The sequence below is a fragment of the Ambystoma mexicanum genome, chromosome 11 (assembly GCF_040938575.1).
Source record: "Ambystoma mexicanum isolate Mex_15411 chromosome 11, UKY_AmexF1_1, whole genome shotgun sequence".
In the NCBI taxonomy this organism is placed as follows: domain Eukaryota; kingdom Metazoa; phylum Chordata; class Amphibia; order Caudata; family Ambystomatidae; genus Ambystoma; species Ambystoma mexicanum.
Genome location: NC_090934.1, coordinates 409,053,129 through 409,068,292, shown reverse-complemented (window position 1 = coordinate 409,068,292; position 15,164 = coordinate 409,053,129). Strand labels below are relative to the sequence as shown.

Sequence of the window (15,164 nt, the reverse complement as noted above, 5' to 3'; positions counted from 1 at the left end):
TGACCTTTGCAAAATCGAAATTATATAACAGGGGGTTGCGGGGGGGTTTCCCCCCCGCATATATTAACAATTGACCTTCACAATTCGGTCAATTGTGCAAAGGTCAATTGTAATTCGAACAATTGTAGTTCGAACAATTCGTATACAACCACTTTAAAGGCTCTGGCGATCGACTGTTTGGAGACCATTGCAATAGACATTCTCACAGGTGCTATGGGACACTGCAATGTTCTTAAGCAGACGACAGAGTCAAATCTTGAATATTGCTGGATCCGTGCAACTCTTTCCTTCACAGTAAAGCACTGCAATGATTTAGCTCATACACACTGAAGGTCCGGTCATGTGTACGAGTTGTATATGCACTGTACAAGACACAAAGCAACGTCGCACACAAGGACACAGCAAGCACGTGGATAATGGACCACCCTAAAGCAACCAGGGATTTTGCAAATGTTCAATACATTAAGCTTCTGCCGTTTAAGCCCACAATTGCACTGTCCCCTAGGGACGAGGGAGGATAAGTGCTCATCCAAACTAGCAATCAAAATAGATGTTAACATCTAGCGGTGCCAGCAAGATTTTTTGGCCTTTTTTAAAAAAAAAAAAAACACATGTTCTTGAATACAAGATAGTCACTCTACAGGCAGTGGTTTTCAAACTTTTTTGACCCCCGAGCCCTCCGTAAGAAAAAGGTACCTGGCTTGGTCCCCTCTATACCCATGGACTCCAAAATGTTTATCTGCTGTAGAATTGTGCCAAATGGAGGTGTGGATGCCAAACAACATTTTTTCAAATCATTGCTTGCAAGAACTCAAATTAATTAGAGGGTAAATATTTGTAAACACAGCATTCAGAATGTATTGCTACAGGGGACTTGACTAAAAGTAGTTGGATATTTATTTCATACTGCAACGTAGGACATACTCAAGTACAACAACTTGATTACTATCAATGCAGTCACTTGCAAGTTGGACAGTAGCATACTGGAGAACTAGTGTGAAGGGTGGGCCTGCCTTTCAGCAGCCAGCCATCACTATTGGGCTACATTTTTGCAATAGCCAACCACAGGTTTTCTTCCAGCTTTGACCGATATTTAGTCTTTAGGTCTGCAAGTATTGAAAGTCCAATCTTGCAAAGGTACGAGGCGCTGAAAGGTAACAGTACATTGACTGTCCATTTGGATAGAGTAGGAAACTGCATTTTGCCAAAATCCACCCAAGGACAATTTTTTGAATTGGCTCTCCAGTAGGCAGCCACTTAGAAGTTCCATTAGTTCCTCCTGGAGGTGTATTCGGAGGTGGGCTTGCCCCTAATTCTGCTAGGAAAGGCTGAACCACGCAATCATTAATGCTACAATTGTCCTCTGGAAAGTACTTTTGAGAGTGGTTCTGAGATGGTTTCCCATTAGTTCAGCAACACATGAAAAGATGATACTCCGCCTCCCCAAGAGCATCTGCTAATGGAAACGCATTCGGAATGCAGACATTAACCCTTCTCCTCAAAAGCTCCCACTTCTTGAATGCTGACATTTTTGCGTTCATAGCCATTGATGTGGTTTCTTTTCTGTGCTTTGCTGGGAGTGGTTTAGAAAATGTAGCTTTTCAAAGAGTTCGCCATAGTAAGCTAATATTACAAGCCAGTGTGAATCACACAGAGGCTCTTCTTTTGTCTGGTCTAAAACCCAGAATAAACTGTCTCACTTTGTTCCGGAGTTCCTAAACACAATTTAAAACCTTTCCCCCTGGAGAGCAACCTGCCCTCCGTGTGAAACAAATCATGTTCAGCTCCCATTTCTGCACATAATGTGGCAAACAGACAGGCTCTTGTGCAGAGCATCTTAATAAAATGCACAATCTTTACAACACAAGTGAGCACCTCGGAGTCCATATATTGTGCACAGGCAAAGCTTCCCAGGGGATCACGCAGTGCGTCCACAATATATGTGGAGCTACTACCAACACTTTTGGTTTTAACCCAGTTATTGCTCCAGCCATTGAAGGAGCGCCATCCAAGCAAATACCAACACACGCCTCCCACTTTAGGCAGTGGGAACAAGTAGTTAATGTCAATGACTATAGATGCAGTTGCTCTGCCCTGAATTGGTTTCCAAAATATTTCAAGCACAATATCAATTCTGTAATGATAGAAGAGGACAAGTCAGTGATGCGGCAGAAAACTGTGGTGTCAGACATAAGGATACTTTTGCATTTCCCTGCTGCACCGTCACTAAGCATTACCCTGTTCACAGCGAGAATTGTTGGCAGGATTACTCTCAGCATCTGTAAAGGGCTTTCTTCCCTTTACAGGATAATGTGGTAAGAAGCTTCAAAAGCATTTGCAGGTACAGAGGCCACGTTTTAACAGCGTTGTTTTGCTCGTGTATGCCTTGCAGCTGCCGTACAACCAAATCCCTGGTCTTTTTTGCTAATTTTTGGTTTCCAAATGCTGCCTTAATAGTGTTGGCTTCAGGCTTGCTAATGTAGCGCCACAAACCACACACCACAGCTTGACAGCAACTGATCAATATGAACCCAAAATGCAAAAAAGACATATTTCCGTGTTTTTGCATTTCTCGTCTCAGTTTCCACCTCTCCTCCCGCTTTTCGTTTGAGATTCCTACCATCTTTGGGCACTAGGAAACTATCCAGTTCTATGTGTCATTTCTGCATTTTAACGCCCAAACACAAAAAAACAGATTTTTTTTCCCCAGCCATTTTTTACTGGCTTTAAAGTGCAGAAATCACATACATTCCCCTCCTACCCCACTCACTCATTAACTTGTCAATCAGGGGGGTGGACCCCCGAACTCCCAATTTCCCCACCCACCCAGAACACGCATCCTACCCACATGCGCGCACACACATACAGTCCAAAACTCACCTCTGCCTCCTGTGACAACTCTGCTGGGGCTCACAGCGCCTGTCAGCCCCTGCGTGCACGTGTGCGACAGGGGTTTGACAAGGGTCAAAAATGCTGCTTGGATTTAAAAAATAAATAAATAAATAAAACACACAAATACAAGTCTCAGAACACTCCCTGTTCAGATTGTGAAGTTCTAGCGCAAATTTTCTGTTGAAGTGTGGTCCTGGATGTAAGGGAGAATTCTCCATAAATGTGCTAATTTCCCCCACCTTAGGAGACCCCCAGCAACTTTGCTGGATTTTTCTTTACCTGGAGAGTGTGAGCCCCTCTTCCCACTCTCTCATGTATTTTGATGTGTGTTTTATTCTTGTGTTCTTTGATTATGGAGCCTAAACAACTCCATAAGCATCTTTTCATTTTTGTGTCACAGCACTCAGTGCAGTGAAACAGGGAAACCTTTCAGGAGTTCCAAAGGTTTAAATACCTTCTCTGGGATAAACTGTTTCCCAGAGAAAGTAAAGTTAAATTGACTTTACTAGTATTTAGATTCCTAGACCCAGCACGCACTACCTTCCAATAGATTGCTGGAGGGGTTAGCTAGTAATCCTGTGTCTAGAAACTCATTTAGCAGTCAAATGCTATCCTTTCCTATCGAAATAGCTGGTGGCAGTGGTTTTACAACGAACAACCATGATTTTTCCCGACCACGAACACCGGCAGCTAAAAATCACTGGAGCCATGTTTCTCAAGATGGCATCTGAGCTTCCTTTGTTTAAACAGGTCCTGGTCTTTTTTCACCATTCCTTTTTGGACAGGTCCTTCTAGAATTTGTCTCTGCGCGCCAAACCAGTTTTGGTCAATTTGTTGCTACGCCTTTGGCGGGCTTCAGGACTGAAGACCACCTCTGGCGCCTGAGTCTCTGGGGTGGGCAGGAAGTGTCGGAGGTGCCCGAAACTCCCTGTGCTTAGTCTCCTAGGACACCAAAATGCACTCTGGCATGATTGGCTGGCTGACTGTCCGGCAAGGACAGCCAACCTGCTGGGCGAGTGTCAGCTAGGTTGGAATGAACAGGAGAGAACTGAATAAAAGGTGAGTCTTTGCATTGAAAGGCAGAGTCAACCAATAGAACGAAATAACTGAAGACGAGCTGGAAGAGGACGGCTGCTGCAACTCGTGGACCGTTGGTTTTCCCAGTCAAGCTCTGCTGCAGGTCCAAAACGCCTAGTTCAGCTCGACAGAGAACCCCCTTCAAGGACGACTTCTTCCTTAGGATCAATCAACTCGTAAGCCAGCTGGATACTGTTCTCGAAGCTGGTTCGGATTAACCAGGGAGAAGGACAGCAGCTTGTGTGCTTGTAGGACAGCTACTGGAACTGAAGATTTCCCAAGTCTGCCAGCTTTGTGACCAGTCGTCGTGCAGTGCAGAAGTCCCGACATCCTCCCTTTTGTCCCCACGACTGAGGCTCAGAACAGCGAGATCTCCAGGAAATGCAGGAACAGAAGTCTTCAACTGCATCTTCTTCTTCATTGTAAGGTACTGTGACAACTCGAGAGAACTTACCTCTCACTGCAAAAGTGCGTATAACGTTGGTAACTTTCAGGCCCGATCATCTTGTGACCCAGCATACGAACCTTTCTTCCACAAACTACTTCTGAGAACTTTGGCGAAGACTTTACAGTTTAATAACCAGAACCGTTTTATCCTATACATGACATTAGCCCATTGACTTTGGCCTAACCTATTGCACTGAATTGACTCCTCTGGTGAACCATTTGCCCTGTTTCTGAATCACTGTGATATTGGTTTGATTAACCTATGCCTTCTGACTCCAACTTTTCTGCAATTTTGCCCTTACTTCAAGGGAGCTCAACTGCTTAAGTAATCAGTACTGTGGTATATTTGCGTGATATAACTTGCCTCCTTTTACTGAATGCTTTATAAAGGATTGTGTAATAAATTAATAAGCGTTTTACTAAGAAACGTTGAGTGTCTATTTGAATACTTGTGATTGTAGACCGCTGTGAAACAACAGCTCACATTCCCTGTTGAGATAAGCCCGACTGCTCAGCCCTGCTACCAAAAACGGTAGTACAGACTTATACCAAACGTTGGTTTTGCTTACACCTCTAGTCCTAATTGTATGTGGTGGTCCCAGAGGGTACTGCATGCAATTCTGCCTAACACTGGACTATGCCACAGATTAGCGGTGAAAACCACACCTGGATGCACAGGGCCAATATAAACCTTCAGCACTTCTACTCAACCAATGTTACACAGGGGAAAGAAATCCTTACTTTCCTGCATGACTGGGTCAAGTGCTTCAATGGATTTTTCTTGCTGGGACACATGTGGTTAGGTTGACACACCGACGCTTGGAGCAATGCTGGTGCAATGAAAACAGTGAAGGATACAGGTCTACCTGCGACTCCAAAATGAGCAGGGGTTAATGTTAGTGAGAATTCTCCAGAATGGCTAATTTCCCTTATGATGAGCCACTCAGCAGCTTTGCTGGATTTCTAGGATTTATTTTTTTCATCTGGTAAAAGTGTGAGCCTTTTTTCCCACTCTTACATGCGTTTTTTGCTGTGTGTTGTACATTTTTTGCTCATGGACTATGGAGTCTCACCTACTCCATAGGCATCATCTTTTTACTGTGTGTCACACAGCACCTTTAGTGCAGTGACACAGGGTTGTCTTTTTAGACTTCCCCACTTTAAACTCCATTTTTCTGGGACTGACTGTCTCCCAGAACATGTAAAGTTGCCATTGACTTTACTTTTCTTTTTACATTTTCAGACCCAGTACAACCTATCTTCCAATAGAGTACAGGAAGGGTTAATAGTCATCCCTTTTTGTCTGTTTCTCATGGCACATAATTAAGTTCCCCTTTAAGATTTGGCTGGTGGCAGTGGTATCTACCATTTTTATTCTACCGCGAGCTATGAAAATAGCCTCGGTACAGTTAGAGGCTATGGTGGTAGCCTCAAACTCTAACCCGCTGGACCCCATTGATTTTTATTTGGTTCCAGTCGGGTTTATTCGCCATTTATTTTTGTAAAGGTCTTTCTCGTGTTTTACTCTGCACGCCAAACCAGGTTTGGTTCCTTTGTTCGTCGTCTTTTGGCAGGCTTCTGCATAGAAGCCCTCCTTAGGTGCCCGAGTGTCTGGGTGGACAGGATGTGAGGGAGGGGTTTGAGGCCCCCTGCACAGGGTCTCCTTGGAGACCCAAGTCGCACTCTAGTTTGATTGGTTAGGTGGCTGTCCTAGGACAGCCACCCTGCTGCGTGATTGACAGCCAGGCTGTGTGAATGGGGGAAAACTGCTTAAAAGCAGGTCTCTGGGACTTGGAAGGCAGAGTCGCCACTGGAACGAGAGAACCAACGAGGAGCTGAAGGAAGACGACTGCTGCAACTACTGGACATCCCGGTGAAGCCCTGCTGCTGGTCCAACTCGCCCGAAACTCCGACGACAGAAGATCTGCAAGGAATCTTCTTCCCTTGAGCTTGGTGGAACCAACCAGCTCGCCAAACACCAAACGCCGGCCTCCCTCTCCTGGTCGAATTTGCTGTGCAGTGAACTGGATAGCCAGGAGGGACGGAACCTGTTTGGGTTTTAAGGAGCGCACCTTTTATTCAACGCTTTGCTCTGCTGCTGGCTTCTTCCCTGGGCAGTGCAGGATCCTCCAGTCTTCCTCCTTGTCACCACGACAGTCGCTTCATGACCGTGAGCCTGCAGGAACAACCGCCTCAGCTACAGCATTCTTCTTCATTTAAAGCTACTGTTCAAATCCGGTCGTTCATTCCGTCCAAACGTGGTGAAAGTGTTTGAAATCTTTCGCCCCTCCGAAGGCTTGTCCTTCTCTACTCTTTTGAATAACTTTTCCTCCGACAACTTCGTTTTGAACTCTTGGCAAATACTTAACCGCAAACTACTCTGAACTGTGGGATCCTCAGCAAAGACTCTGAACCATTAACATTGGCCCAGGCCTATTGACTTGAATTGCAGTAAGCCTTTTCTAGATTGCCCTGCCTATCACTTGTTGGTGTTGTTGATTTTGAATAACCTGGTCTTTCCTCCCCTTTTAAATTGCTGGAGTGCTATTTTTCTCACACTTCATTTTTGAGCAACTTGTCCAGAATTGATTGGGTGTTGTTGTAGTGTATTAAGATTGTGATTTTCTGCTGCTTTATTCTAGTGAACTGTTTTATAACTGATGGTGTAAATAAATGTATATTCTTTTACTCAAACCTTTAATCAGTGTTTGTTTGAACCATAGTCATTTCTGTCCTTTGTGTAACTTCTGATACTGCTCACTTTACTCTTGAGGTAGGTCTGGCTGCTCAGCCATGGCTACCACTTTACTGTGTAGTACAGGCTTGTACGAAAGGTGAAATTTTACTTACACATGTAGTCTTAATTGTGTGTGGTGTTCCCAAAGGGTACTGCATATGATTCTGCCTAACACTTAAAAACAGCTCTTGGGTGTTAGGCATCAACTAGTAAGCAGGACGTAACACTGGTAAACCAGCAAAGAGTACACAGTGCACTGTAAATGCAACTCCCACATGAGATGTGAACCTTCAGTACCGCCCCCAAACTGGACATGAGAAAGGAACAGCCACAAAAATAGGCTCCTACTATAACTTTAAAATTACCCTACCATCACACACAGCAAAATACAGTTGTTTAAAAAAAAAAAAAAAGACATTCTTACCGTCGGCAAGTCCTAATGCAGATGTCAGGATTTCTTTATGGTGCCATTGCTGCTGGGGACTTTGCTGTCCAAGGTGGGATGATTGAGCCAATTTGTGTTCCTGCAATTGAAAAAGTACAATAAAAAAGAATTAGGACGTACTAGATTGATCATACCAATATTTGCACACTACACTCTGCCAGTTGGCACATATCCTCCCCCGCACACAAAAGGGGCCTACAGTACAGGGTTCAATCAGGAAATCTCCAAAGTTCGCTATAGGCCAGTCCACCCCAGCTGGCAGAGAGAGCAGCCGGAACACATACCTGAAAACAGGACTCATACTCAGTCACAGAGAGGAAAAAATAATAGAGGAAGCGAAAGAGCAAGAGCATCAGCTTGCTATATTTTTCCCTTAACAGTTGAGAAGTCCAGCCTGCTGGCATTCCAATCATTCATCTACATATCTTAAATAGAATACGACACGGTAGTTCAGAAACATTGAGTAATAGCCATGTAGTTTATACTGCAGTTAGGTGAAAGCGCTGACATAGCAGCAGACTGCCGCAGCTGCCATGCCAGACACGAGGGCCCCTGGCTTCTCTGCTACATATGGTGCAACATGCAGGCGAAGGCCTGGCACCCAAAGCAGGATGATATACATGAATTCCCCTTTAAAATCACTTCTATGGCAGCGGTGCACCCAAACTACTGTTGGTAATGCAGTGATTTTAGTACATCAGTAGAGGGCTCCCTGGGTAGCCCAGAAGGTCAACAGACCATTGCGGAGACTGTGTTTAAGGTTGAAACAATAAAAACAAAAACAAAATATGCAAAACTTGTTAAATCGAATGACTTTTTGCAATCACTTATAAAAAAAGGAAGTGCTATAAAATGTGTTTGGCCAAGAGATGGGTTGGGGTATTTCTGCCTCCATTTGGCACCCATGAACCCAGTTTATTGTCCTAATAACTGCCGTCAGGACAACGGAAGCATTTATTTGTAAACTTAACACCTTTATAAATATAACTTGTGCTAAAAAACACAAAGCAAGGGGCACACAAATTTAGAGTATTGGTGTGGTGCTCAAATAAAAAAATAATAAGAAAAAAAAATAAACACATCTCAAAGAAAACTAGTGAATGCAAGTTTCAGCAGCGTTTGAGTTTGGAAATTACTTTTTCCTTTGAATGTGTAAAAACGCACATTTGAACAATGTGTCCAGCATGTAGAATGCCTGCTTTCAACATTGCCCAACCCCCTCCCCGCCACAGTGATGTTCATGACCCATCGATTTCCATGGTGTCTCAACGAACGGGATGAGCAAACAGAGCCAGGAAATGCACGAGTGACAGCTGGGGAAAGGAGCACTGTTTAGATTAGGTCACCGAGCCCCCAGCTTCCGTCTGCAAAGCTAGGGGCTTGGTAAAGCCTGGTCATGGCTGAGGTAGGCCGGGTCCCGAGATCTGGCCAGAAATCTGATGCCGGATTTCGGACCCGGCCAGCGCCATCCCAAGGACCAGAGGGGTGACGAGGCAGAGGGACAATCAAAGCAGGGGGACTGGTGTTGTATGATATCCGGCTCCCCCACAGCAGATTGCTGGAGAGCCCAGCAATCTGCTGTGGGGGAGCTGGATATCATACAACACCGGAAATGCGTGCTTCCGTCGCCACTCGCCTCTTCCCCCATGGCCAAGCAAGGTGGGGCACAGAAGGAGAGGAGTGCAGGGGGAACCAGCATTTTAGTGATCCGACCCCCCCTGCTCACCTTTCACCACGCGTTAGGATCCAAAAGGGAGAGAGGGAAGCAGAGGTACTGACAAAGGCCTGAAACGCTTGCTTCCCGGCACTCCCTCCAACTGTGGTGCACCGAGAAGCGGCATCCCTTACCAGGCAATGAGATGCTGGCGGCACCAGATGGAAATAACGCAGCATGGACACGCGATCCAAATGCAGGAAAGCGCAAGTCCAGGCTGCATTTATTCCCCGTGCCCCCATCACATTGCACTGACTGAGCATGCATTTCCTCTTTTCTCGCTGTCCTAGATCTCACACACCCTACAGATTAAAGACCTCTGCCTACAGTATGGCTATTTTTTAGGGCTAAATACTCACTGTTATCTTGCTCGAAAGACTACATAGGAGTTTGCATTTTCACTGTGACTAGGTGCCTGCGTGTTGCTTTGCTAGAATAGTGAGACAACGCAGGTAAATCAAGGAAGTCGCAGGGAAATGAAGGAAGTCGGTCCTATACAGAGAGAAAGAAATATTGGGGAGGAGAGGGGGGTGGGGGGGTCAATGCACTGGCAGCAATGAACAGTAAAGTCAGGCACATCTCCCTGCAAAGTTCAGAACCCCTCACCTCGTAAAGGCAGTAAAGTTACAGAAATCATACCACGGGAACTGCATGCTGTCGTAGTGAGCCCATTGCTGTTTTAACAGTGAAAGCCGTGTTGCGCAGATAACTGCAGCGTTGGTCATTGGGCCGGCTCTTGCCAGGTCTGAAATCCCGCACCAGTTGTGTAGCCGGATCTGGCCAGAGTCAGTCGCCGCAAACCCCAAACTCATGCTCTGCACTGGGTTACTTTGAAAAAAGAAAGAGGCGGCACGGAGTAGGGGAGCTGAGCATCTCATTGCTGCCATGAGCGCTCTGATGGCTCCGCCCCCCTACGTGTACACAGCAGGACTTTGATACAGGTCACAGCTGCAGGAAAAGCAAACTAACTTCCTCTGGTGACCCTGTGCAGGGTGCATGGGGTCATCAGAGGAAGTTAAAGTCCTCAGCCACGACCCGGTTTACTTATGCAATGTTTTCAGATACATGGACCCGGATTATTTATTTAAGCAATGTTTGTCGGATACTTGTATCCGACAAACATTGCATGAATAAGTAAATGCCCCCCATTATCATTTAAACTATCCCACACGATGCAGCCACCCAAATGCTTTCAGAGGGGAGCTGCAGGAGCTGGGCTGGGTGTGGTTCAAGTAAAAGAAAAACGTTGCTTATGGCAGTGTGTGGACGCTGAGTGGGACGCACTCTGTTGCAGTCAGACGTTCCCTTTGGTTTGCAGTCTTTCTACGCGCTCCATTCATCCATCGGAAGCGCATTAAACAGTGTCGTGGAAGCTGAACGGGACGCAGTCTGTTGCAGTCTGTGGCTGTCGGGGCACCAATGGACGAAAACAGAAGTCTGCGCAGCAGACACCATAGGATTATGGAGCAAGAATCGTGCCCTGCCAACTTCAAGCAGTCAATGGCAACTCCTATCAGGAAGGGGGGCAGCAAGAAGATTAAAGGTAAGAGCTGCGTCTCCCGAGAGAACCTAGTGTGTGACACACTGGAGGGGGGGGGGAGGTCTTTAAAGAAAGAAAACAGACCACTACAACGCAGCCAGCGTGCCCAGATGAATGCAAAGAAAGCAACTCTAAGACTATCTGAAGCTGGAAATATTGTTTCCATTGCTATAAACACCGTCAACTCCGGGTTAAGCTCATGGGCGACGCTCTAAGGTCAGGAGGCAGCTCTCCCCCAGCCCCTCCTACGTGCTGCTCGCTTGCGGTTAAAAAAAAAAAACGAACATGAAAGTAAATATCGAAGTCCACGATATTGTCATCAGAGAGGATTTAACAACAACTCCAGATACACCGACAAGGAATAACGCATGGGGGTATTGTGTAGATAACGTGGAAGAAGGAAACTCATTAGCCCAATTAACATCTGAAGACAAAGGACCACACGATCCCGGGAAGTAGGCTTTGCGATCTCCTGAACGTCTAAGAAGGCAAAAAGCCAAAAAATTAAAGATCTAGGCAAGCCACTACCTCAACCCTGCCTACCGAAGACGCTTGCCGAGAGGAGACGGGCCCCCGAGGGATAATGCCTGGCCAAAGTGCTGAAAAAAAAAGGTAATTCTTACAGCGGGCTACAAATCAGAAGAAAAGACTCAGGCACCCCCCCCCCCCATGTTGGCGCCTAAAAACGTTAAAAACGAAACCTCTCGTCTTCTCTCTCTACAGCAAAAATCAGTGCCATCTAGCATGTTGAAACATTTATTTGCTACAAAAATCAATATAGGGAGCAGCTTCCTGTTGAACTGACAGATGTCGAAATGCTGGCAGGGTCGGAAGCCTGTCACACGTCAGCAATTGTTGGTGCCCAGGCTACATTAAAAGTAAGCTCAGCAGACAATCTTCCCCTACAGGCCCGTTGCAACGGCAGAAAAAAATATTAAAAAATAAAAGCTACGGGCCGGGGGGAGGACCTGCCTAAAACACCAACATTGATAAAAATGAAAAAGGACGGTCTGATGGCCAATTAAGTGAGGACATTCTACAGAATCGCATTCCAGAGATAACGGTCGCAACAACGGATCCACCATCATCAAAATAAACGGCTGCCTGCCTAAGGACTAAAAATCCAGAGCAGGGAACCGAGGTTGGCTTAGAGAAAAGTCAACCAAACTCCATACCTGCATCGTCTAATGAAAGTAGCCTACCAAGGCAAGAGCTTGGAATGACAACAAATGAGGTGACTCAAAACAGGATGGCATCTCCACACGTGGCTGAAAAAGAAGAATCACAGAAAGCTAGATCCCCCATTAAAAAAAAAAAACAAAACAAAAACAAAAAAACTGGAATTAACCCTTCAGCATGGGCGGACCTTGGAGATGACTCGCACAAGGAGATGGCTCAGCGAAATTTCAACTCCAGATACCCCTTCAAAAAAAAACTTTATGTCCATTATGCCAACAGTCACAATTGCGCTAGCCCCTTTTTGTAAACTATACGAGGCAATGAATGAAGCCCTTAAAGACAACTCAGCAATAATGTCATCCACGCATTCAAAACGAACCCATCTGGGGCGTTATATTAAAGCCAAAAATCAGGAGAACACCAGACACTCAGAACATGCAACAGCAACCGAGTTCAACTCAAACACCAGTACGAGATTCCTCTGAACAGAGTTCCGAAGTGGCCACATCAGCGGGCACCCAAAAGGAGGTACTGGAACTAACCCAAGCCAAGGGTAGAGCAGCTTACGTATCGGAAGGCATTATCCCAGATATGCAGTCACAAGAGATGGAGCCTGCGCAAAAGAAACCAAGGGAGAATGGGGCCATTGCAAGAGCTCTAGGGCCTTTGGTTCTTATTGAGCCATTACCCCAGCAAAATCCTTTGCGAAAACCATTGCGGGATCCAAACGAAGGGCCCAAGGCATCCTACGGGATCTTTGGACAAAACGGGCTAGGAATAGCGAAGTATGTGATGGTATTTAGAGGGAATAAAGAAACCACAAAGGGAACAGGTTACAGGGCAGTGGCTCAGGATGTTGTGAAAACCAAAGCCGACCCTCAAAAAAATGTAACAAAAAAAAAACAAAAAAAAAAAAACCCACAAGACAACACTGAAATTAAACATAAAATAAAAAGGGGATTTACCACAAGAGACCACGAGAACTGAACCTCTGCCCATGAACTTTGTAGACAACAAACAGATGAAGGAGTTACTGGAGCTAAGTGTCTACCCGAGTGAAGACTCTGAATCAGAGCTAACTCCCATGCCAGCTGTAAAAAGAAAAACAGATGGCCTGCAGGATGAACTAAAGAAAATGGAACCTAAACGGAAAAAATGGATAAAGGAAGCAAGAAGAAATCCACCACCAAAAAAGGAAGATCGGTACTCCGGCCCCCAGGCGGAACATAGGGGGGTGACGGGGGCACCCCCGCGAAAGCCAAAGTAAAGAGGCCAAAGCTCAGTATAAAAGGCCAAGCGAGAAATCCAGAGTGAGGCGTGAGAAAACCAGGAATAACTCTAGGTCATACGAGAGAGTGGGAGATTCAGTAGGGAGGTATTTCTCCCGTACCCGACGGACTAAGCAAAGACAAGGAAAACTCAAAAAGGGAGTTCATTAAGCAGCAGAACCACACAAGAAAAGGGTATCTTTAGACTTGAATGGATCTCCAACAGAACAAATAATGTAGTATTCAACCGAAGGAAGGTTATACAACTTTGTGAACAAACTGCAAGCCTGAAAAGACTGCACTCAGGGGACATCCTGATAGTTAAACCAAGAGGGGAGGAAGATAATAAAGAGTGCTCCTATCTCCATATTGAAGCAACTAACATAAGAAGCCTCTTCAGAAACTCTATAGGGGACTTCAAAAGGATGGGTTATGAAATTTAGTAGATTCATGAACCAAAGAGACAAAAGTTTGATATGAATCAAGAGAGAGAAAGATACATGGGCAGAAAAGCTCACCAAGAAATACAAAATTGAAGGACATAAGACTATAAAAATTTAAGGACATAAGACTATAGATGCACAAGAACCTACATAAGGACGCCCAACCACAGTCGGAAGGGGTATCTTCGAAATTGTGAACCCCGTCCATCATATGAACGGACCCTTAATGAATCTTCGCCAACAAGGCGAGACAGCGGACTCTCCGATTCCCACGAGGCCCTGCCTTCGGGAGAACCGAAGACGATAAAGTGGCAAACAAAGAGCATGAGATTCCGAGAAACCACCAGCACAGGCGTAGAGAGGAAAATGAGCAACAAACCCCCAAAGCAGAACATTTGGACTTCAAGAGTCCAGAAAAACTATAAATTCTTCTAGCCACCAACATCGAAATGCAGGGAGGTTTCGGGGCTTGACCTAGGGGAAGTCAGAAGAAGAGTTGCACCAAGGAAAAACTCAATGTGCTCATGGAATACCTGAGGATTCGGACATTTAACTACGATCTTGGACGTTTATCAAAGTTGTCTAGGTTTTGTCTGTCTCCAAGAGACATGGTTAACTACAATAGCCTTACCTCGATGGATATGACCTGCAACTCTCACCAGCAATTAAGGGGGAGGTTGGTAGGCCCATTTCCAGGCTCCTAACCGCCATAAGAGCAGGAAGCAAGTGAACGCTAGATTCTACCTTTCAAGCCACAGAACTAATTCAAGCAGTCTTAGTTTTGTGGAATAGACAAGAGCCCCAAGAAGATCCAACTAAATTTGAAAAGATTCTCCTAATCAACACTTAGTGGAACCCGGCCAGAACTGATGCCGACAAATACTTACACGCCATAGAAGACACCCTTAAAGAAGCCAACGCCACCCACAAAATCGATCACACAATAATTTCGGGTGACTTAAATGCAGTGTGCGTAACGGAGGGGGCAAAGGAGGCACACCTTCATTCGAGAGTGCATTCATATCTTAGGAGCAGAAAATGGAATCTGCTAATGGATGGATACGATCTGCACAACCTCCACAAAATAAAAAACAACCAAATACCATCAGTACCGAGATGGGAAAAGGAGTGGGTCTCATGATAGTTCACACGTGTGTCTCAAGAAAATTGCTGGAGCAAGTTGAAGACTTTGAAGTCGTGAGAACCTTAAACAATGACCATAACCTAGCAACCCACTGGAAAGTCACACCTGAACAGGGAAAGCATGCTTAATAACCTGGAACCTTTTAAGGGGAATACACGTCTTCGACTAAAAGAAAATGTCTTCTTGACATCTGACTATCGCCAAGCAAAGGAACCATGGGGGAAAAAAAGAGGCATAGAAATTCTTGCCCATCAGCCCTTCCTCAAAGTACACAAAGT

General features: G+C 45.4%; 1 protein-coding gene across 4 annotated transcripts in view; it reads right to left on the bottom strand.

The window, feature by feature from the left end:
• Positions 1–15,164, bottom strand: part of ARHGAP1 (Rho GTPase activating protein 1) — a 902,391-nt gene that overhangs the window by 841,239 nt on the left and 45,988 nt on the right. For all 4 annotated transcript variants that reach the window (XM_069623207.1, XM_069623205.1, XM_069623208.1 and 1 more), the window contains exon 2: positions 7,578–7,677. The gene's annotated coding sequence lies outside the window, so the exon portion shown is untranslated. The remainder of the gene's footprint in view (positions 1–7,577; positions 7,678–15,164) is intronic.